The sequence below is a fragment of the Loxodonta africana genome, unplaced genomic scaffold (assembly GCF_030014295.1).
Source record: "Loxodonta africana isolate mLoxAfr1 unplaced genomic scaffold, mLoxAfr1.hap2 scaffold_126, whole genome shotgun sequence".
In the NCBI taxonomy this organism is placed as follows: Eukaryota; Metazoa; Chordata; class Mammalia; order Proboscidea; family Elephantidae; genus Loxodonta; species Loxodonta africana.
The window spans coordinates 288,429-313,862 of NW_026974887.1; the positions used below are offsets into that span (position 1 = coordinate 288,429).

Genomic DNA, 25,434 nt, shown 5'->3' on the forward strand with positions numbered 1-25,434 from the left:
GCTTGGCTGAAACTAAAAGGTTTCAACCAGCCTCTCCTTAGAAGCCCTGCTGTGCAGTTCTATTCTGTCCAATAGGGTCACTGTTAGTTAAAATTTAATCCACAGCAATGAGTTATTTAATTTTCAAATATAAATTTTTTGTGTTTATGTCTAAATTCTAAAGTAAATTTTATTTTATAAACTTCCGGTTTTATAAATTTATTTTCTATTATTCAAATTTATTGTTATGGCAGAATCAAATTTAAAAAGTGACATTAATTTTCAATCCAGGCAAAATGAAACGGCAATAACTAAGTGCCGTACAAAAAAGGAAGCCTGCAGAAGATAAAAAGAAAATGATCTGTGAATCCCTAAAGACTATTCCAAAATTCGTTTTTAGAATGTAATAAATCAGCAGAGACTTCTTGCATTAAAGGTACGTGCTTAATGGGTGGGAATCATCTTACTAGTACCACTAGTGCTGAAATTAACGATGGCAATACAAATATAACCGAATTTGTTCCAAATTCTGCAACTATTTCTTGCTGTAGTAAAAAAAAAAGAAATTAGTAATGATCTAGAAAGTGAAACTAAGAATATGAAATTGTCACATCTGCAGACCCCATAAATAACAGAAATGCAGATCCTGCCTTGTGGAATAATTTTCTTCCAATGAAGTAAATTACTGGATCAAAAGAGGCCCAAGTGATTGTCAACATCACAGTTGTCCACTTGTAAATTTGTGTTGAAAATTCCTGGACGGTAAACAAAGTTCTGTAGCCAGAATTTTTTCTAGAGTGCAAAGTTAATGATGAAAATTATAAGAGGGAGTGGCTACTGCAATCTCCATCAGACAGCTCTGTGTATTGTTTTGTTTGCAAACCTACTAACCAAACAAACAAACCCCTCATCCTCATTTAATTCTCGAATTGTTACAGATGAATTTAGCAATTGGTGCAAATTGAATAGGATCGGTAAACATGAAAATAGTTCAATTCACAGAGATCATGTTATCATATTTAAACCAAACACATTGTTCTGGCTTAATTTATGAACTGGAATCACAAATTAATGAACATCAGTATTGAAAAGCCATTTTGTAATGTGTCTTTGTTGTCCTAACAATCACTGAATGTGGACTATCTTCGTGAAAAAGAAATGAAGTCTTTGGGTCCCCACGAAATGGAAAATTTTAAAGTTGGCTTCAACTTGTTGCTCATTTGATCTATTTTTAGCAAGTCACATCTCAAAATATGGTAACACAGGAAAGGGCAATCCATCCTATAATTCTAAAATAATGTGTAAAAAAATTATAATCTTGATAAGTGATGAAGTTCAATCAACTACTGTCAGTGAAATAAGTATAGCTCGATATTTTATTTTGTCTGTGGATTCCACTTCTGAGCCTTCTCATACAGGCCAGCTAAGTATTGTTTAAAGATCCGTATCTCCAACAGATAGAAAACCTGTGTGGTGATTTATCACGTTTGCTAGCTTAAAAAATCTAAAAAATCATACTGGTAAAGACATTGCAAAGCAAGTGTTTCACTAATTACGTGAAGTTTGCAAAATTGATTTTTCTAAGTGCAGAGACCAATCCTATGACAATGCTGCCATTACGTCACTGCATTATAAAGGCATGCAACAGAAAATTCTGGAATGTAATGAATATGCCATTTTCATACCAAGGTGCTGCATATTCACTTAATTTTGTAGGATGTATCACAATGGATTTTTGTAAAAAAAATGATTTTTTCTTCTATTCAGATATTTTACAAATTTTTTGCCATCTGTATTCACCGATGACCTCTTCATAGGAAATGATCAGCATTAAAATGTCTTTCTAATACCCACTGGGAAGCACATGCTATAGCAACGAGTGCAATCCTGGAATCACACACTCAGATTCTAGGTGCCACAGAGAATATTGCTGAAGACCAGTCACAAAAAGGAGATACCAGAACAGAAGCTTAAAACGTCACCAACAAAATGGAAACACAGCCCATATATTTATGTTTGTTATGTATAATAATATATTGCATCATTTTCATTTGATGAGTCAATTCTCCAAGATTGAGAAGTAAATTTATAGACATGCATGGATCTCTACCAGCTATTAACAAGATATTTACATAAGAGAATATTTTGAAAACACAATAAAACAAATACTGCCAAATACTGATTATCAAGCAGTTTATTGTTGCAGAAGCATTAAAAGAAACAAGTAAATGACAGAAATGCTCCAGAAGTATTGAGTGCCAGGGATCAATTTCACACAACCATCCTCACTGACACACCTGAATCTTGCATGAAATGAAGGGTGAAGATGTATGAAGTTCCTTCTGATATTTTTTTCCTTCTTAATGTGAATATAACTGATGAAGAATTCCTGAAGGTACCCAATAAACCAGCACAGGCTTATCCTGACGAGGAAACCCTGGTGGCACAGTGGGTAAGTGCTACGAATGCTAACCAAGAGGACAGCAGTTCAAATCCACCAGGCGCTCCTTGGAAACTCTATCGGGCAGTTCTACTCTGCCTTTAGGGGCGGGATGAGTCAGAATCGACTCGACGGCAGTGGGTTTGGTTTTTATCCTGATGACTTAAGATAAAGCTTTATGGAGAAGTGCTACAATTTCATTCTTACATTAGAATTAAGTTTAGAGATTCAAGACAAATTTTACTCATGTAGGCGTGTAAACCAAAAAACCAAACCCATTGCTGGTGAATTGATTTCAGCACATAGCAACGCTATAGGACAGAATAGAATTGCCCCCATAGGGTTTCCATGGAGCAGCTAATGTATTCAAACTGCCAAGCTTTTGGTTAGCAGCTGAGTTCTTAACCACTGCACTGCCAGTGCTCCAAATATACTCTGGCCCAGTAGTTCAAATGCAACAGCCGCTCCTTGAAAACCCGATGAGGCAGTTCTACTCTGACCTATAGGGTCATTATGCATCACAATCGACTCCAACCCAACAGGTTTGTTCTGCCTACTGCCTCATCCCTATTTCATTTTCTCAGAGATAAGTTTCTGTGATAGTGTCAGATTCAGGAATGTGATGAAAAATGTCTCTTGTAGGGGTGGGGACAAGATGGCAGAATAGTCAGATGCTTTGTGTAGCCCCTCTTATAACAAAGACCCAGAGAAGTAAATCGATTATATATGACAATCTAGGAGCCCTGAACATCAAAGGTGAAGTTACAGAATTGGACTTAGTGGCAGGGGGAGGGGGATATGGTTCAGAAGCAGTGAGAGGTGGACAGATCTGACCCGGCAGAAACCAGCACCCTGCAGGCTGGATTGAATAGCATGTGCGGTGACGCAAGCAGTGACGCTCGGGACATGTTTTTCACATCAGAAGAGACCGAGTGGTAGAAAGTCTACACAAGCCTCCAGAACCAGTGAAAAGCAGTGCTAAGTTGGCAAAAGATAAGTACATGCATTTAAAATGCCACACAAATCAAAAATCATCCCCTTTGGGAAGAACATCTCTCCCATTTATCTGCTTCCTCCCTCTCTGTTTTTAGTCTTAGACCAGCTTCAGCTATTTCTGGGTCCCCTGGGCCAGAAGTAGGAACTATCACATGCCCTGGAGCAGGAACAAACAACAAAAAATAATCTGCCAGCTTCCCTAAGCCAGGAACTCAGGGAAGTCACAGACATAAGGGGTCCAAAGACTCTGAGTGCCTTTCACCCTTGCATAGACCTGTGTGGGCCCATTTCAACAGCATAAGCCCTCATTAGCACACTACAACAGGGTATATACCTGAAGCCTGTTTTCAACTGTATCAGCTATAAAGTGGAGTGGCAGGTTTGGGATATTTGACAATGTTCTGCCAATTAAACAGGGTCCTCACCTACCCACATCAGTGACCTGAGGGTTGGTGGCTCCACCCACGTCACCTAGCCACCCAATTCAGGAGTCCAAGAATAAGTGGTGAATGCCAGTCCTTACAACCAACAGCATTGGGTGACCATGGTCTGGCTGCAAAACCCACACACCTATGTGCTCTAGGGAACAGGGACATGCTTTCCTCCCAGACACTCAGGGGCAGTCATTCCCCCCATAGTAGCCAGACACCTGTACCTACACCAATCAACCCTGTCTATATGCAGGACTGTAGGTGAGAGCCTAAACCACACACTTGGTGACCGACTATGTGGACAACTGAGCTGAATCCATACAAGAAAAGTAAAAGGGCTCCTAGGCTCACATACCTAGTAACAGCTCTGATCACCTGGTGACAGGATGTAAGAGCTTCAAAGGTGCCAATAATCAAACTAGCTCAACCAAGCAGCCTATTTGGGCATATTAAAATAAAACAAGAAACTAGGACACAATACAACAACAACAAAACCAAACCCAGTGCCATCAAGTAGGTTCCGACTCAGTATGCAAACATAAAATAAATGAATATAATAACTCATTGATGGCTCAGAGACAAGTGTAAATATCAAATAACATAAAGAGGCAGACCATGATGGATTCAGGAAGCTCCCAAAACAACAAATCAAGAAAACTTCCAAATGAAAAAAAATTCCAGGAATTACTGCAGGTAGAATTTAAAAGATTAATAGACCGAGCCCTTCAAGAGATCCAGGAGGAGATCAGGCAAAACGAAGAACAAGCCAAGGAACACACAGATAAAACAATAGAGGAACTTAAGAAAGTTACACAAGAGTATAATGACAAATGTAACAGGCTGCAAGAATCCATAGAAAGACAGCAAGCAAATCCAAAAGAGTAACAATAAAGTTTCAGAATTAGACAACCCAATAGAAAATGAGAGGAACAGAATTGAGGCACTGGAAGTCAGAATTAGTGAGACTGAAGATAAAGCTCTTGATGCCAACTTATTTGAGGAAAAATCAGATAAAGTAATTTTTTTAAATTGAAGAAACTCTAAGAATTATGCGGGATTCTATCGAGAGTGATTGGAACACCAGAATCGGGGCAGGGGGTGGAGGGATAACAGAAAACACAGTGAGAATTGTTGAAGACTTCTTGGCTAAAAACTTCGCTGATCTTGTGAAAGATAAGAAGATATCTATCCAAGATGCTTACTGAACCTCACCCAAGGTAGATGCCAAGATAAAGTCACCAGGACATATAATAATCTTGCTTGCCAAAACCAAATATAAAGAGAGAATTTTAAGAGTAGCTAGGGATAAACAAAAAGTCACCTATAAAGAAGGGTCAGTAAGACTAAGCTCGGACTACTCAGCAGAAACCATGCAGGCAAGAAGGACATATACAAAGCCCTGAAGGAAAAAAAAAAAAAAATTGCCTGCCAAGAACTATATATCCAGCAAAACTGTCCCTCAAATGTGACAGTAAAATTAGGACATTTCCAGATAAGCAGAAGTTTAGGGAATTTTTAAAAACCTAACCAATATGACAAGAAATAATAAAGGGAGTTCTCCAGTTAGAAAATCAATAACATCAGCTAACAACCCAAGACTAGAACACGGGACAGAACAACCAGATATCAACCCACGTAGGGATGTCACAAATAAATCAAAGCTAAAACACTGAAAATGTAGAAACAGAGACATCGATCTGTAAAAGATGACAACATTAAGAGAAAAAAGAGGGACTAAATAATGTAGTCATAGATCTTTCATATGGAGAGGAAGTCAAGACGATATAAAGAAATAAAAGATTGGTTTAAATTTAGAAAAACAGAGGTAAATGTTAAGGTAACCCAAAGGAAACTAACAATCCTACACATTAAAACAAGGAAAACATAAATTTTCGGCAAATACAAAAGCAACAACAAGGAAAAAGATGAAAGACTAAAAAGAAAAACGATTCAGCACAGAAAAAATTAATTAGCAGTAAATACAAAGGCAACAAAAATGAAGAGGATGAAAAGAAAATGCACAAAGAACAATGACTCAACAGAGAAAATTAAGTGGAATAAGGAAAATGTCAACAAGACATTCACAAAAAAGAAGAAAATGACAGCACTAAACTCATAACTATGAATAATTATGATAAAGGTAAATGGTTTAATTGCACCAATAAGGAGACAGAGAGTAGCAGAATGGATTAAAAAACATGATCCGTCTGTATGCAGACTGCAAGAGACACACCATAGACTCAAAGACATAAACAAACTAAATCTCAAAGAATGGATATATATATATATATATCAAGCAGACAACAATAAAAAATAAGAGTGGCAATATTAATCTCTGATAAAACAGGCTTTAAAGTAAAATCCGCCACAAAGGAAAAGGAAATACACTATATAATGATTAAAGGGTCAATATACCAGGAAGACAAAATCATAATAAATACTTACATACCCAATGACAGGGCTCCAAAACACATAAAACAAACTCAAACAGCATTGAAAAGAGAAATAGCTCCACAATAATAGTCGAAGACTTCAACATACCGCTTCTGATGACAGACAGGATATCCATAAACAAGCTCAATAAAGACACGGAAGACCTAAATACCACAATCAGCCAACTTGATCTCATAGACTTAAACATAACACTTCACCCAACGGTAGTCAAGTAAACTTTCTTTTCTAACGCTCATGGAGCATTCTTGAGAATAGACCACGTATTAGGCCACAAAGCAAGCATTAACAGAATCCAAGACATCAAAATATTACACAGCATGTTTCCTGACCATAAAGCCATAAAAGTCAAAATGCTGTCGTTATCATACATTTTAATTTCTTACATATTTTAAACCCAATAAAGTCTATTCTTATTATGTTATGCAGTCAGTAATCCTCTATTTTTACCCATTTCATTAACTTTCATTCCTTCTTGCATCTTAAGCCTTTTACCCTATTTTCTTTCTGCTTGAAGAATACCTTTGGAATTTTCTTTAATGTGGGCATGCTGATGTTAACTTATCTAGGTTTTGTTTGTCTGAAAACAAAAGGTCTTTGCTCGTTCATGAAGGATGTTTTTCCTCAGCATAGAGTTCTGGGTTGCCATGGATTTTCTCTCTGTAATTTAAATATACCATCTTATTGTCTTACGGTTTTCACTATTTCTGTACAGAAGTCATCGGTCAGTTTCTTTGTTTGTCCTTTAAAGATAATCTTTTAGTAGTGTTCAATTATTTGCTTTTTGTGGGGTTTTTTGTCTTTAGCTTCAGCAGTCCTACTATGAATTTCTTTGTATTTACCCTACATGGGTCTTATGAGGAAACCCTGGTGGCGTAGGGGTTAAGCGTTACGGCTGCTAAGCAAAAGGTCAGCAGTTCGAATCCACCAGGCGCTCCTTGGAAACTCTACGGGGCAGTTCTACTCTGTCCTGTAGGGTCGCTTTGAGTCAGAATCAACTTGACAGCAGTGGCTTTGTTCTTTTTTTTTTTTTTTTTTTTTGGTTTGGGTTTTGTAAGTCTTCTAGAATCTGTGACTTGATATCTTTAATCATTTGAGGAAAATTCTCAGCCATGATCTCAGTTTTTCTGCCTCATTCTTTTTCTTCCTTCTTAAAGTATTTTATGCTAGATATTCTCATTGTATTCTCTGTATCTTATTCCTTTTTATATTATATATATTTTTCCTTTTGTCTTTGCCTGTATTTTCTTCCAACATGTCTTCCAGTTCACTAAATCTCTCTTCAGCATTTGTAATCTGCTGTTATATACATACATTAAGATTTTAACTTCAGCTATAGTTTTCAGTTGACTTTCTAAGTTGATCTTTTTCGTAGTTTCTAGTTTTTTGCCAAATTTCTAAGTCTTGCCTTTATTTCTTTGAACATAATAGAGTTATTTCACTGTCTTTGTCTGATAGTTCAAATATCTAGTTTTTCTGTGGATCTCATTCTGTTATTTGTTGTTTCTACAGGTTTCACTCTTTTCTTTCTTTTTAAAAAAAATTGTTGATTATATTAGAGAGGCGAGGCCAAGATGGCAGAGTAGGGAGATGCTGCCAGTGATCCCTCTTACAAAAAAGACCCGAAAAAACAAGTGAAGCGATTATATTTATGACAAGCTAGGAACCCTGAACATCAAAGGCAAAGTTAGAAAATGGACTCAACGGCAGGGGGAGGGAGAGACTATTTGGAAGGGGAGAGGAGTTACTGGACCTGAATTGCCAGGAACCCTCAGGCACCATTCCCTGGAGCGACTGCAGTGAGGCTGGCAGTAGCGTTCCAGAGGCGCTTCACTCAGGGAAAGACAGCTAGTTGCACAGACTACTCACACCTCCAGAACAAGAGAAGAATGGCACTCTCGGCAAAAGCTAATTACTTGTGTTTATTTTACCACTCCTCAAACTCCCAAGCCGGTTTCAGTGGCCGTCAACTTCCCTGGGCCTGAGATAGGCCCCGGTAGCACTCTGAGCCATTCTTCCGTCCTTGAAGAAGGTATAAGTTCACAACTGGGGGAAAGATAATCTGCCAGCTCAATTAAGCTGGGGAGCTCAGGACAGAAGTAGCTCTTGTTCAGGCACAAACGGTCCATGGGCTTTGAATATTTTTCACCCCAGCATGGACCTGCGTGGGCCCATTTCAGGAGAATAGGCCCTTGTTGCCAGACTGCAATGGTTTCAGCTGGACGGTGGAAAGATGGGTGTTTGATGTTTGACACTGCTTTGCCTATTAAACAGGGTCTTCACCTACCCACATCAGGGGCCTAAGGACTGGTGGCTCCACCCACAATACCTGGCCACCTGTGACAGGGCTCCAAGGGTAAGTAGTACCGCCCAGAACTTACAACCAAAAGCATTGGGTACCCACCGCCCTTCTGCAGAACCCACCCGTGTGCTCTACAGAACAGGGATGCACTTTCCTCACAGACACTCAGAGCACAGCTGTCAGACCCCTGCCTTGATCAGAGCCTGACCCCCTACTGCAGCCAGATACTTCTGCCTACACCAATAACCCCTGCCCCTCTAAGACTGTAGGACAGAGCCTGTACCACACACTTTATGACCAACTACCTGGGCACCTGAGTTGAATCCATACAAGAAAAATAAATGAACTCCTAGGCTCCTATACCTGGTAACAGTGCTAGCCATCTGGTGATAGTACATTAGAGCTTCAAAGGTGAAAATAATCAACCTAACGCACTCAAGCAGCTTATCTGGGTATACCAAAACTAAACAAAGGAAGAAGCTAGGATACAAAAAGCAAGCATAAAACAAACTAATACAATAACTTATAGATGGCTCAGAGACAACAGTCAATATCAAATCACATAAAGAGGCAGACACGGGGGCAGGACCAAGATGGCTGACTAGGTAGAAGCTTCCGCTTATCCCTCTTGAAACAAAGACTTGAAAAAACAAGTGAATTAATTACATAAAGGACAATCTACAAACCCTGACCATCAAACACAGAGCTAAGGAGTTGACCTGAGTGACAGGGGAGTGAAAAGCCACACTGCAGCAGCGACCGCTTCCGGAGCCAGAGTCCCACGCCACAGCATTGAGCCCTCGCGGTTTCCTGGTGTCAGAGTGGTGGGGCTGATTGTGGCTTACTGAGACAGGGAAGCACGGATGTAGGCCTAACCTCAGGACCAACCTCAGAGGGGACCCAGGCAGCACACACAGGCTCCACACAGACGCGGCTGGCAGGGAAATGAAAAACCACGGGGAAGCAGCAACTGGTTTTGGAGCCTGGAGTGCAGCGCCCCAGAAAGGAAACCTTGGTGCTGGGTGTTGGACTAAGTGTAGGGGAGCTGATTGTGGCTTCCTGAGATGGTGTGAGCATGGACGCTAACCCTAACCCTCTGGGACAGTCTCAGCAGGGATACAGCCAGCACACGCAAGCTACACAACGCTCTGGAATCTCAGAAAAAACAGTCCTCACCAAACAACATAAGTAACTTTGTATATTTTGCCAGGCTACTCTCTTCTATATATCTGATTCCACCCCTCATTGCCCCAGCCAGCTTCATTAAGACTGGAATTCCCTGTGCCAGAGAGTGAAGTGCACTGCTCGATTTTTTTTTTCTTCTTTCTTTTCTAACCCATTCTCCTGGCCTGAGAAAAGTACCATTTAACAATCAAAGAAAAAATCCTTCCCTGACTTCCCTAAGCTGCAATTAACAATACAGAATCAGCTCCATCCAGGCATTAAGAGACCCATAGTCTTTGGCTTTCACCCTACAGGTAACTAGGTGGCTATTATAATGCAGAGGCAATTCTGATAGAGATCTGACCATAATTGTTTTAGCTCAGCAATGGAAAGGCAAGTTTTGGAGGTCAGATACCTCTGTACCTATTAAACAGAGCCCTCACTGGTCCACACCAGCGAAAAGAAGGCTGAAACTCCACCCACACCACCTAGCCACCTGCTAGAGGGGTCTGAGAATAGTGACGTCTACCCAAGTATTGGGTGCCTAAGATACAGCTGCAGAGCTCACCCACCAGAGCACTCTAGAGAATAGAGCCACACCTACCTCACTGACACTTGAAGGAAGGCTGTCAGCATCCTGCCCTCCTCGAAATGTGACCCCCTGCCACTAATAGAAACTGGCACATACAACCATCACCACTACTCCTCTAAGATAATAGGTGAGAGCCTACACCACACACTAGGTGACCAGCTATCAGGACACCTGAGCTGATTCTATTCAAGAATAGTGAATGGACTCATACACTTATATACCTGGTAACAGCTCAGGCAAGCTGGTAATAGGACGTAAGTGATTCAAAAGCTACAGCAATCACGATACCACAATCTAGTAGCCCATGTGGGTGTATTGTAACAAAACAAAACAACAAGACTCAGTGAGCAAATATAAAAGAAAATATTACAAAATCTTATAGATGGCTCAGAGACAGCAGTCGACATCAAATCACATGAAGAAGCTGACCATGATTGCTTCTACAAAGCCCCAAATCAAAGAATCAAAATCATTCCCGGATGTAGATACATTCCTAGAATTGCCAAATGTAGAATAAAAAAAAAATTGTATACAGAATGCTTCAAGACATCAGGAATGACCTCACAAATGAAATAAGGCAATCTACAAAAAAACCAAGGTATACACGGATAAAGCAGTTGAAGAAATCCAAAAGATCATTCAAGAACATAGTGAAAAAATTAATAAGCTGTAAGAATCCATAGAGAGATAGCATTCAGAAATCCAAAAGATTAACAATAAAGTCACAGAATCAGACAACTCAATAGGAAGTCAGAGGAGCAGACTCGAGGAACTGGAATGCAGAGTGGGGGAGCTGGAAGATAAGACAATTGACACAAATATAGTTGAAGAAAAATCAGATAATAGAATTTAAAACTATGAAGAAACCCTAAGAATCACGGGGGACTCTATCAAGAATAATTTGCGTGTGACTGGAGTTCCAGACAGGGAGGGGTAACAGAAAATACAGAGCGAATAGTGGAAGATCTGATGGCAGAAAAATTCCCTGGCATCGTGAAAGATGAAAAGCTATCTACCCAAGATGCTCATCGAACCTCATACAAGATAGATCCCAAAAGAAAATCACCAAGACATATCATCAAACCTGCCAAAGCCAAAGATAAAGAGAAAATTTTAAAAGCACCCAAGGATAAACGAAAAGTTACCTACAAAGGAGAATCAATAAGTTTGCACTACTCGGCAGAAACCATGCAGCCAAGAAGGCAATGGGATAACATATATAGAGCACTCAAAGAGGAAAAACTGTCAGCCAAGAATCATACATCCAGCAAAACTCTAAAACATGAAGGTGAAATTAAGATATTTACAGATAAACGCAAGCTTAGAGAATTTGCAAAAACCAAACCAAAACTGCAAGAATTACTAAAGGAAATTCTTTGGTCAGAAAATCAATAATATCAGATACCAATACAAGGTCACAGAACAAAACATCCTAATATCAACTCAGATAGGGAAATCACAAAAACAAAATAAGATTAATTAAAAAAAAATTACTCAAAACAGGGAATCATTGATGTCATTACGTAAAAGATTACAACAGTCAAAAAAGAGGGACTAAATACAGGAGGCATAGATCTTACATATGCAGAGGAAACCAAGGTGATATAGGGTGAAACAAGTTAGGTTTTTACTTAGTCAAACTGGGGTAAATATTAAGGTAACCACAATGAGGTCTAACAATTCCATACTTCAAAATAAAAACCAAGATAAACATAACGACTCACCAAAATAAATTCAACTACTATAAAAGGGAGTAACACACATTCTACAAAGAAAACTCAACACAAAAAAGTAAATGGAAAAATGAAATTGTCAAAAACAGGCAACAAAATGACAGCACTAAACTCATACTTATCTATAATTACACTTAATGTAAATGGACTAAATTCACCAATAAAGAGACAGAAAGTTGCAGACTGGATAAAAAAACACGATCAGTCTGTATGCTGCATAAAAGAGACACACCTTAGACTTAGAGACACAAATAAACTAAAACTGAAAGGACGGATAAAAATATATCAAGCAAACAACAATCAAAAAAGAGCAGGAGAGGCAATATTAATTTCCAACAAAACAGACTTTAAAGTTAAATCCACCACAAAGGATAAAGAAGGACACTACGTAATGATTAAAGGGACAATTTACCAGGAAGATACAACCATATTAAATATTTATGCACCCAATGATAGAGCCGCAACATTCATAAAACAAACGTTAACAGAATTAAAAAGTGAGATAGACACCTCCACAATTATGGTAGGAGACTTCAACACAACACTCTCGGTGAAGGGTAGGAAATGCAGTCAGAAGCTCAATAGAGACACAGAAGATCTAATTGTTACAATTAAACAACTTCACTTCATAGACTTATACAGAACACTCCACCCAACAGCTGCAAAGTATAATTTTTTTTTTAGTGCACATGAAACATTCTCTAGAATAGATCACATATTAGGTCATAAAACAAGCCTTTGCAGAATGCAAAACACTGAAATATTACAAAACATCTTCTCTGAACAAAAGACCGTAAAAGTAAAAATCAATAACAGAAAAACCAGGGAAAAGAAATCAAATGCTTGGAAACTGCACAATACCCTGCTCAAAAAAGACTGGGTTATGGAAGACCTTAAGGAGGGAATAAAGAAATTCACAGAATTCAACGAGACTGAAAACGCTTCCTATGAAAACCTTTGGGACACGGTGAAAGCAGTGCTCAGAGGTCAATTTATATCAATAAAGGCACACATATTAAAGAAGAGCCAAAATGAAAGAACCGTTCCTACAACTTGAACAAAGAGAAAGAGAGCAACAAAAGAAACTGTCAGGCACCAGAAGAAAGCAAAAAATAAAAAGTACAGCAAAATTAAATGAATTAGAGAACAGAAAAACAATTGAAAGAGTTAACAAGGCCAAAAACTGCTTCTTTGAAAAAAATTAACAAAATTGATAAAACACTGGCCAGACTGACTAAAGAAATACAGGAAAAGAAACCAATAACCCGAATAAGAAATGGGATGGGCCATATCACAACACATGCAACTGAAATTAAAACAATCATATCAAATTACTACAAAAAATTGTACTCTAACAAATTTGAAAACCTAGAAAAAATGGATGAATTCCTAGAAACACACTGCCTACCTAAACTAACACACACTGAAGTAGAACAACTAAATAGACCCATAACAAAAAAAGAGATTGAAAAGGTAATCAAAACACTCCCAACAAAAAAAAGCCCTGGACCTGACGGCTTCACTGCAAAGTTCTACCAAACTTTCAGGGAAGACTTACCACTACTACTGAAGGTATTTCAAAGCATGGAAAAGGACGGAATACTACCTAACTCCTTCTATGAAGCCAGCATAACCCTGATACCAAAACCAGCTAAAGACAACACAAAAAAAGAAAATTACAGACCTATATCCCTCATGAACATAGATGCAAAAATCCTCAACAAAATTCTAGCCAATAGAATTCAACAACGTATCAAAAAAATAATCCACCATTACCAAGTGGGATTTATACCAGGTATGCAAGGTTGGTTCAATATTAGAAAAACAATTAATGTAATCCACCACATAAAAAAAGACAAGAACCAAATAATTTTATCAATTGATACAGAAAAGGCATTTGACAAAGTCCAACACCCACTCATGATAAAAACTCTCAGCAAAATAGGAATAGAAGGAAAATTCCTCAACATAATAAAGGGTATTAGTACAAAGCCAATACCCAACATCATCCTAAATGGAGAGCCTGAAAGCATTTCCCTTGAGAAGGGGAAACAGACCAGAATCCCCTTTATCACCGCTCTTATTCAACATTGTGCTAGAGGTCCTAGCCAGAGCAACTGGGCTAGACAAAGAAATAAAGGGCATCCAGATTGGTAAGGAAAAAGTAAAATTATTTCTATTTTCCAACGACATTATCTTATACACAGAAAATCCTAAGGAATCCTCAAGAAAATTATTAAAATAGAAGGGTTCAGCAGAGTTTCAGGTTACAGTATAAACGTACAAAATCAGTTGATTCCTCTATATCAACAAAAAGAACATTGAAGAGGAAATCATCAAATGAATACCATTCAGAGCAGCCCCCAAGAAGATAAAATACTTAGGAATAAACCTCACCAAAAACTAAAACCGCTATACCAAGAAAACTGCAAGGTACTACTGCAAAAAAACAAAAGGAACCTACGTAATTGGAAAAACATACCTTGCTCATGGATAGGAAGACAACATTGTAAAATTGTCCATTCTACTAAAAGCCATCTATAGATACAATGCACTTCCGATCCAAATTCCAATGACATTTTTTAAAAAGATGGAGAAACAAATCACCAACTTCATATGGAAGGGAAAAAAGTCGTGGATAAGTAAAGCATTACTAAAAAAGAACAAAGTGAGAGGACTCACTCTGCCTGATATTAGAACCAATTATACCACCACAGTAGTCAAAACAGCCTGATACTGGTACAACAACAGACACATAGACCAATGGAACAGAATTGAGAATTCAGATATAAATCCATCCACATATGAGCAGCTGATATTTGACAAAGGCCCAGTGTCAGTTAATTGGGGAGAAGACAGTCTTTTTAACAAAAGGTGCTGGCGTACCTGTATATCCATCTGCAAAAAATGAAACAGGACCCATACCACACACCATGCACAAAAACTAACTCCAAATGGATCAAAGACCTAAACATAAAATCTAAAACGATAAAGATCATGGAAGAAAAAATAGGGACAACATTAGGAGACCTAATACATGGCATAAACAGAATACAAAACATTACTAAAAATGACGAAGAGAAACCAGATAACTGGGAGCTCCTAAAAATCAAACACCTATGCTCATCTAAAGACTTCACCAAAAGAGTAAAAAGACCACCTACAGACCGGGAAAAAGTTTTCAGCTAAGACATCTCCGCCCGGCACCTGATCTCTAAAATCTACATGACTCTGCTAAAACTCAACCACAAAAAGACAAACAACCCAATTAAAAAATGGGCAAAGGATATGAACAGGCACTTCACTAAAGAAGACATTCAGGCAGCTAACAGATACATGAGGAAATGCTCTCAATCATTAGCCATTAGAGAAATGCAAATCAAAACTACAATGAGATTCCATCTCACTCCAACAAGGCTGGCATTAATCCAAAACACAGAAAATAATAAATGTTGGAGAGGCTGTGGAGAGACTGGAACACTTATACACTGCTGGTGGGAATGTAAAATGGTATACAACCACTTTGGAAATCAATTTGGTGCTTCCTTAAAAAGCTAGAAATAGAACTACCATACAACCCAGCAATCCCACTCCTCGGAATATATCCTAGAGAAATAAGAGCCTTTACACAAATAGATATATGCACATCTATGTTTACTGCAGCACTGTTTACAACAGCAAAAAGATGGAACCAACCAAGGTGCCCATCAATGGATGAATGGATAAATAAATTATGGTATATTCACACAATGGAATACTACACATCGGTAAAGAACAGTGACGAATCTGTGAAATACTTCATAACATGGAGAAACCTGGAAGGCATTATGCTGAGTGAAATTAGTTGCAAAAGGTCAAATAGTGTATAAGACCACTATTATAAGATCTTGAGAAATAGTTTAAACTGAGAAGAACATATTCCTTTGTTGTTATGAGAGGGGGGAGGGAGGGGGAGTAGGAGAGGGGTATTTACTAAAGAGATAGACAAGAACTACTATGCGTGAATGGAAGGACAACACTCAACACAGTGGAGGTCAGCACAACTGGACTAAACCAAAGCAGTTTCCTAAATAAACTGAACGCTTCAAAGGTCAGCAAAGCAAGGGCACATGTTTGGGAACCATGTTTTCAGGGGACATCTAAGTCAACTGGCATAATAAAATCTACTAAGAAAACATTCTGCATCCCACTTTGAAATGTGGCGTCTCGGGTCTTAAATGCTAACAAGCGGCCATCTCAGATGCATCAATGATTCTCAACCCACCTGGATCAAGGGAGAATGCAGAACACCAAGAACATAAGATAATAACGAGCCCAAGAGACAGAAAGGACTACATGAACTAGAGACTACATCATCCTGAGACCAGAAGAACTAGATAGTGCCGGGCCACAACCAATGACTGCCCTGACAGGGAACATAACAGAGATCCCTTGAGGGACCAGGAGAACAGTGGGATGCAGACCCCAAATTCTCATAAAAAGACCAGACTTAATGGTCTGACTGAGACTGGAAGGACTCTAGTGATCATGGCCCCCACACCTTCCGTTTACCCAGTACGGGAACCATCCCCAAAGCCAGTTCATCAGACATGGATTGGACTAGACAATGGGTTGGAGAGGGATGCTGGTGAGGCGTGAGCTACTTGGTTTGGGTGGACACTTGAGACAATGTTGGTATCTCCTGCCTGGAAGGGAGATGGGTGGATAGAGGGGCTTAGAAACTGGCAAAACGGCCACAAAAAGAAAGAGTGGAAGGAGGGAGTGGGCTCTCCCATTGGGGGGAAAGTAATTGGGAATATGTAAGAAGTTGTGTATAAGTTTTCATGTGAGAGACTGGCTTGATTTGTAAACTTTCACGTAAAACACAACAAAAATTATTGAAATAAAAAAAAAGCTGACCCATGATTGCTTCAACAAGCTCTCAGAACAAAGACTCAAGGAATCTTCTGGATGAAGGTGCAATCCTGGAATTACCAGATGCAGAATACAAAAGATTAATATACAGAACTCTTAAAGACATCAGGAAGGAAATGAGGCAAAATGCAGAACAAGCCATGGAACACACAGATAAAGCAGCTGAAGAAATTAAAAAGGTTACTCAAGAATATAATTAAAAATTTAATAGGCTGCAAGAAACCATACAGAGACTGCAATCAGAGATTCAGAAGATAAACAATAAAATTACAGAGATAGAAAACTCAGCAGAAAGTAAGAAGAGCACAATTGAAGAACTGGAAGGCAGAATAACTGAGATTGAAGATAAAGCACTTGGGACCAATATATTTGAAGAGAAACCAGAGAAAAGAAATTAAAAAATGAAGAAATCCAAAGAATCATGTGGGACTTTATCAAGAGAAATAACTATGAGTGATTGGAGTACCAGAACAGGGAGGGCTAACAGAAAATACAGAGGGAACTGTTGAAGATTTGTTGGCAGAAAACTTCCCTGATATCATGAAAGATGCTCATCGAATTCCACATACGGTAGATCTCAAAAGAAAGTGACCAAGACATATAACAATCAAACTTGCCAAAATCAAATATAAAGAGAATTTTAAGAGAGGCTAGGGATAAAAGAAGTCACCAACAAAGGAAAGTAAATAATAATAAACTTGGACTACTCAGCAGAAATCATGGAGGCAAGAAGGCAATGGGATGACTTATATAAAATATTGAAGGAAAAAAATTGCCAGCCAGGAATCAAACCATAACCCTGGCCCTCTGGCCCTCTGGCCCTCTGGCCTTAGCCCTCTAACTCTAGCCCCTAAGCCCTGAGCCCCAAAGCCCCTAAGACCCTAAGCCCTTAGGTCCTAACCACCAAGACCCTGAACTCTAGCCCTAACCCAAACCGTAACCATATACCCTAAACCCTACAATCTAAACACCTACACCCCAAAACACTACACACAAAAACCATACACACTAAACCCTATACTCTAAGCCCGAAACCCTAAACCCAAACCTCAAGCCCCAAAGCCGAAACCCAAAACCTAACCGTAAGCCCTAAACCCTAACACCTAACCCTAAACCCTAACCACCCTAACCCTAACAACCCTAACCCTAACGACCCTAACCCTAACTACTCTAGCCCTAACCCTCGAACCCTAACCCTCTAATGCTAACCTGAAACCCTAACCCAAAACCCTAACCCTCTAACTCTAACCCTCTAACCCTAACCCTCTAACCCCAACCCCCAAACCCAACCCCAAACACTAAACCTCAAATCCCTAGCCCTAAACCTAAGAATGAGCCTAAGCCTAACCCTAACACAACCCTAAACCCTAAACCATAACACTTAAAACCCTAACACGCGAAACCCTAACACCCTTAGCCCTAACACATTTAACCCTAACATCCTAAATGCCAAAACCCTAAACACTAACACCCTTAACCCCAACCACTAACCCCTAAACCCTAACTTAAAGCCTAAGTCATCTAACCCTAATACCCTAACTCTAAACCCTAAAACCTACACCCTAACCCCAGCCCCCAGCCCTAACCCTCACTCTAAGCCTTAAACCCTAAACCCTAAGGCCTAAACCCTAGGCTCTAAGCCCTAAGCCCTAAACCCTAAGTCCTAAAACCCTAAACTCTAAGCCCTAAGCCCTAAACCTAACCCTCTAACCCTAAACCCTAAAACTTTACCCCAAACCCATCCCAAACCCCTAAACCTGAACCCCTAAACCCTAGCCCTAACCAGTAACCCTAAACCTCTAAACTATACCCCTAACCCTCTAACCCTAACCCTCTAACCCTAACCACAACACCAACCCCAACCTCTGAACCCCCAAACCCTAACCCCCAACCCTAAGCCTCTGAACCCTAAGCCTAAACCCTCTAACCCTAAACCCTAACCTTCACCCCCTCACACCCTCACCTTCTCACTCCCTCACTCTATAATCTTCTCAACCTCTAACCCCCTCACCCTCTAACCCCTCACCCTGACTCCCTCAATCTCTAACCCCCAAACTCTAAACCCCAACCCTCTAACACCCACCCTCTAACCCCAACCCACAAATCCCAAACAAACCCAACCCCAAGCCTAAACCTAAATCCCTAAAACCTAACCCAAACCCTAATGACTAAACCACAAAACCCTAAACCCCCAAAACCCTAAACCCCAAACTGCAACCCCTAACACCTAACCTGTAACTCCAAACTCTAACCTCAAACCCTAAACCTAACACCTAACCCCAACCCAAAAACCCTAACCAAAAAACCCAACCCTAAACTCTAACCCCCAAACCCCAACCCCTAAACCAAACCCTAAGGACTCTAACTCTAACAACCCTAACCCTAACATCCCTAAGCCCAAACCCTAACCCTTTTTGTTAGCAGCCATAGCACTTAACCACTAGCCACCAGGGTTACCATGAGCAGTCACAGGAATAGACATATGCACACCCGTGTTCACTGCAACATTATTCACAGTAGCAAAAAGATGGGAACAACCTAAGTGCTCATCCACAGAGGAACGGATAAACAAACTACGGTACATACACACAGTGGAACACTACACGACAGTAAAGACCAATGATGAATCTCCGAAACATCTCACACCATGGATGAATCTGGAGCGCATCACACTAAGTCAATCACAAAACGACATATAGAGTAAGTGACCACTATCATGAAAACATTTACGCACAGAAACAATCTTTGATGTTCACTAGGGAGACGAAGAGTGGGTAGAGAAAAGCCAACTAAACAATAACCAAAAAAACCAAACCCACCGCCGTCGAGTTGATTCCAGCTCATAGCGACCCTATAGGACAGATTAGAACTGCCCCATAGAGTTTCCAAGGAGCGCCTGGTGGATTTGAACTGCAGGCCTTTGGTTAGCACCGGTGGCTCTTAACCACTACGCCATCAGGGTTTCCAACTAAACGACACATATGTGGTAACTCTGGTGAAGGAAGAGACGGTACACAAGACTGGGAATCAACCTCAGCCTCACTCTAACCCTAACCCTAAACCACTTGTGCCCTAGCCTAGTAACCCCAGCCCTAACCCCAACCCCCAACCACCTAAAACCTATACCCCTAAACCTGACTCCCAAACCTCTAACCCCCAAACCTGGACCCCTAGCACCAAACCCTAACCCCTAACCCTAATCCTCCAACCCTTCTGCATCTCTGGGCCTCTCGACTCTCCGTCTATTTTCTCCCTCCAAATCGTACTAACACTCAGTGGAATTTTGAAGTTTGAGCTGTGCTTTGCTTCTTGTTGTCTCCACCGGTTCCATCAAGGCACTGCATCATTTCTTTGCTCTGCTTCACTATTCAGTTCCAAAACCATGGCTTAGAATCGCCTGTCACTAAACTTCAGCGATTCGGTGCAAGGCCGCGAGAGGGCGTGCGCACCGCCGGTTCTGTTCTGCCCACCAGGCCCTCTGAGTATGGGAACCTCCTGGACCTAAGCCGGGACCGACCTGGGTACCGCTCCAGTGGCGATAGCAGAAGCTTTTCTTCCCGAGGGACCCAACGCCCCAGGGCGCTCTCTCAATACTCCCATTAATGCTGTTATTATCCTAACCCACTCCTTCTGCGAGACCTAGTGGGTCCTCGACCAGGCCCAGCCTTCAGGACCCGCATCCCCCTGCCGTGGTCACGTACAGGAACCTGCAGGGCCGCGCCCTCCCCGCCCAAGCTCTGCCCCTCCACACCCTGATGCCCTGCAGGCCTCTACTAGGTCCCCGTCCAGAGCAGAGTTGTCGCCCTGCACGGGGTGGGGGGACACGAGTGAACATCCGGAAACCACCCCCCAAGCACGAAGCCGACTGCCCGTATTGAGACCGTGTGAGCAGGGCTGCCCCGCCGACTGGAGCCTGCAGGGCATCACTCACGTTTGTCAGCTTCTCACTGCCCTCTGGGATCGGGGTCCCAGAGCAGCCAATCCCCCCGGGGCGGGGGGGGGGCAGTCCGTCCGCAGGGGCTGGAAGATCGGGTTGGTGCCCATGGCCGGAGCGCTTAAAACCCTTATAAACCCTCATAAACGGCCAGCTCCAGACCTTCAAAAGTCAGCCCGAGAGACACCTAATCTCCTCCAACGTAAAAAAAAAAAAAAAAAAAAAAAACACGCTGCCGTGGAGTCAATTCTGACTCACAGCGACCCAATAGGACAGAGTAGAACTGCCCCACAGAGTTTCCAAGGAGCGCCTGGTGGATTCGAACTGCCAATCGTTTGGCTAGCAGCCTTAGCACTTAACCACTACGCCACCAGGGTAACCCACTGAACCCACTGCCACCAGGGTAGAGGCTCCAAATCCCGCCAGTGTGAGGAACCCTCAAATCCCCTCAGCACCAGAGATCGCGTCCACAGCGACCGGTACACAGCGCCGCACAAATGTTTAAGTTAACAAACGACCTGGTTGCTCAGGACCCCTTCCTGCTACCCCCACCCCCGGCACCCAGAGGGGGAGCGGGACCCGGCATCCACACTGTTAACAGACACTGAATCGCTGCTGCATCCACAAGGAGTAGGATCCCCACGCTGCTCCACAGATTCCCAGGACCCCTTCCTTTCCAGGTGGGGCCGGGGCCAAGCCGACGACCCAGCCCGGAGAGTAGACCAGCCGGCGCGGGCGCGGGCGCGGGGTGCCTCAGCCTCCCAGGCACAGCACCCAAAACAATAAGGGGCAGCATGGCCTTGGGCGGGGGATCCCTCTCTCCCCTGTCCCTGGCACCCTACGGAGTCTGGTGGAGGTGGGAGGACGAATGGGGGCGAGTGCCCCGCCCTCAGTCTGGAATCTCACCCCCCCGGGCGAACTCTGGGCCTTGGTTTCCCCCCTGGCACAGGGAGCAGGTGGGGGGCGGGGGGACAGGCGCCCATCCCCCAGCTTGGCCCGCAAACCCTCCCCGGGCAGAGTAGGGACCTTGGCGCAGCCCTGGACACAGCCTTTCTCCCCAAGCCCTTCAAGCCCCCAGGCCCGAGGGCACTCCGCAGCTGGATCCCGCGGCTAGACCCCCCCCCCCGCAAATCCACGGGGATGCAAATTCGCAGACCAGCTGAGTCTCCCGGGCCAGAGGCTCCCTCTTGCAGCCCCTAGAGTGGCTGCGTCCGCCCGCCCCCGCGCCGCATCCGCCCCTGGGGATCACTCGGGACGGGGTACCCCGGAGGGGGCGATGCCAGCTGCTAACCCAACGTCCGGACTCCCCAACCTCTGGAGCCCACGGACTGCTGGGACTGGGACCCGCCCTCCTGGCGCCTTCCCTCCACACCTTCGAGGGGCCGGGCTTGTTCAGTCTGGGAGCGGGTCCCTCCACCCAGCTGCCGGAGTTTCATACCTTTCAGAAAATACAGCACAGAAAGCAGCACGAACACCGTCCGCTGTAAGGCGCGCCACCTGCCCGGGCCCCTCACCACCCGTCCCAGCACTTCCGGGAGTAACTGGCTGGACGGCGAGGAACATGGCTGCCGGCCCCGCCCAGCGGCCCGGGTGTGGGGCGGGCGTGGGGGGGTTGGGCCTCCAGAGGGGAGGGTGGGGTCTAGAAGCAAGGACAAGGCCTAGGTGTACGGGGTGAGGAGACAGGAGACGTCAGGAGAGGGCCCTCTCCGGCGCAGAGTTAAGTATTGGAGGTGCAACGGTTAAGTGCTTGGCTAACTGAAAGGTGGGCCGTTGGAACCCACCAGCTCAGAAGTTGAAAAGATCTGGAGATGGGCTCCCATAAAGATTCTAACCAAACAAAATCCAAACCAGTTGCTGTTGAATCAATTCCGACTCATAGTGACCCTATAGGGCAGAGCAGAACTGCCCCATAGGGTTTCTAAGACTGTAAGTCTTTACAGAAGCAGACTGCCATGTCTTTCTGCAAAGAACCAACTGGTGGATTCGAACTGCCCACCCTTTGGTTAGCAGCCGAGCTCTTAACCACGGTGCCACCAGGGCTGCGCCATAAAGACTGCAACCTAGGAAACCTTGTGAGGCAGTTCTAAGCTGTCGTACAGGGTTGATATGAGTCAGAATCTCTTGATGGCACACAACCATGATTGTACTAAGAAAAATTCCTCCAAGCAGCTGTCTACATGACCCCTGAAGCACACATCCATGCACGCTATCAAAGCAGTGCGGCCAAAGACAGGAAATTGGAATAGAGACATTATAGAGTGGACAGTGAAAAGTGATTTCTGAGGGGCGTGCAGCTCAAGCGGAGGAGGTAGCATACAACTAAATGCCCTTCTCCTTCTATTGTTCAATGGTCTTGAGAAAGAATGTGTCCCAGGAATTAACTGTAGCCCAGGAGAACTTGAAGACAGCAAATACAGAGGACCAGTCAGGATGCTTCTGCAGTGGTCAGGGTGAGGAGTGATGGTGGTAGTGCAGGTGGGAACAGTGGGCAGGCTTGAGGTGTACTTTGGAGCTTGAGCTGCCAAGAATTGCTGGTGGATCAGACGTACGGGATGAGGGGAATGGAGAATCAAAGGTGACTTCTAGAATTCAGGCTACCATGAGAGCATGGTCACCAGAGCCATTCTCTACCATGTGGAAAACCATGGAGGAACAAACTTGAGAAAATGACCAAAAGATTTTTTCTGGACATGTTAGATTTGGATGTCTGAGGTCATCCAAGTGTGGAGAACAGTTCCCAGCTGTGGATACCACTCTGAGGTAGAGTAGTTTTCCAGGTTCTAAGAATTTGGAGATCATCAGCCTATAGCTGATTTGAAAGCCACTGGTGGTGCGATGATTATGCATTTGGGTGCTACCAAAAGGTCTGCAGTTTGAATCTACCAGTCGCTCCTTGGAAACCCTGTGGGGAAGCTCTACTCTGTCCTATAGGGTCCCTATGAGTCAGAATCCACTCGATAGCGACTTTGTTTTGTTTTGTTTTAATACTAAGCTCAGAAAAGTTGTGTGTCAGGGTTGTATTTTTTCACAATACTTATTCAAGCAGTTCGAATCTACCAGCCACTCCTTGGAAGCCCTGTGGGTCAATTCTACTCTGTCCTTTAGGGTCGCTATGAGATAGAATCGACTCAACAGCAGTGAACTTAGTCTTAGAGGAGCTCTTTGTCTGTCAAAGCTGAGAGTTTTACTTCATACTTTTTAAAACTGCCATGTCTCATGTTACGTGGCTACCCTTACAGGAGCATTTTTGGTGCTAACTTGACTTGTTCTTGGTGAAGGGCTCTGTATTCATTTTCTAGGGCTGCCATAGTAAATTACCAAAAACTCAGTGTCTTTAAAAAAACATATAATCCATACAGTCCAAGAAGCTGGATTATATGAAGAAGAAGGGGCATCAGGATTAGAGGAAGACTCATTAACAGCCTAGACATGCAGATGACACAACCTTGCTTACTGAAAATGAAGAAGACTTGAAGCGCTTGCTGATGAGGATCAAAGACTTCAGCCTTCAGTATGGATTACACTTCAACATAAAGAAAACAAAAATCCTCACAACTGGAACAATAAACAGAAAATACTGAAGTTGTCAAGGATTTCATTTTACTTGGATCCACAATCAACACCCATGGAAGCAGCCATCAAGAAATCAAATGACATATTTTATTGGACAAATCTGCTACAAAAGACCTCTTTAAAGTGTTAAAAATTGAAGATGTCACTTTGAGGACTAAGGTGTGCCTGAACCAAGCCATGATATTTTCAATCGCCTCATATGCATGCTAAAGCTGGACAATGAATAAGGAAGACAAAAGAACTGAAACTTGAATTATGTTGTTGGTGAAGAATAATGAATATACCATGGACTGCTAGAAGAATGAACACACCTGTCTTGGAAGAAGTACAGCCAGAATGCTCCTTAGAAAGGTGGGTGGCAAGACTTGGTCTCACGTCCTCTGGACATATTATCAGGAGGAATCAGTCCCTGGAAAAAGACATCGTGCTTGGTAAAGTAGAGGGTCAGTGAAAAAGACAAAGATCCTCAATGAGACAGATTGAGACGGTGGCTGCAACAGTGGGCTCAGACATAGCAATGAGAAAGGCCCAGGGCTGGGCACTGTTTCGTTCTGTTGTACATAGGGCTGCTATGAGTTGGAACTGACCCAACAGCACCTAACAACAACATCATAAACTCACTAGATCTCCTGGGGATAGAATGTCATATTCAGTGTAGAATAGATAGAGTTTCTTTGTTTACCATATTTACTAATACTATGATTTACATTTGATAACTTCCACATTCTGTTGGATCGCTTTTCTTTGGAATGGACACAAACGTGCGTCTCCTGCAGTCTGTTGGCCAGGTAGCTAGCTTCCAAATTTCTTTGCATAGTGGAGTGAGCATCTACAGTGCTGCATCTGTTTGTTGAACCAACTCAGTGGGTATTCTGTCAGCTCCTGGAGCCTTGTTTTTCGCCAGTGTCTTCAGTGTAGCTTGGAC

The 25,434-nt window shown here is 42.4% G+C and overlaps 1 long non-coding RNA gene across 1 annotated transcript in view; it reads right to left on the reverse strand.

Moving 5' to 3' along the window:
• Positions 1-22,484, reverse strand: part of LOC135229189 (uncharacterized) — a 58,987-nt gene extending 36,503 nt beyond the window's left edge. The window contains exon 1 of the long non-coding RNA XR_010319961.1: positions 22,375-22,484. This is a non-coding gene — a long non-coding RNA (uncharacterized LOC135229189). The remainder of the gene's footprint in view (positions 1-22,374) is intronic.
• Between the last annotated feature and the right edge of the window lie 2,950 nt (positions 22,485-25,434).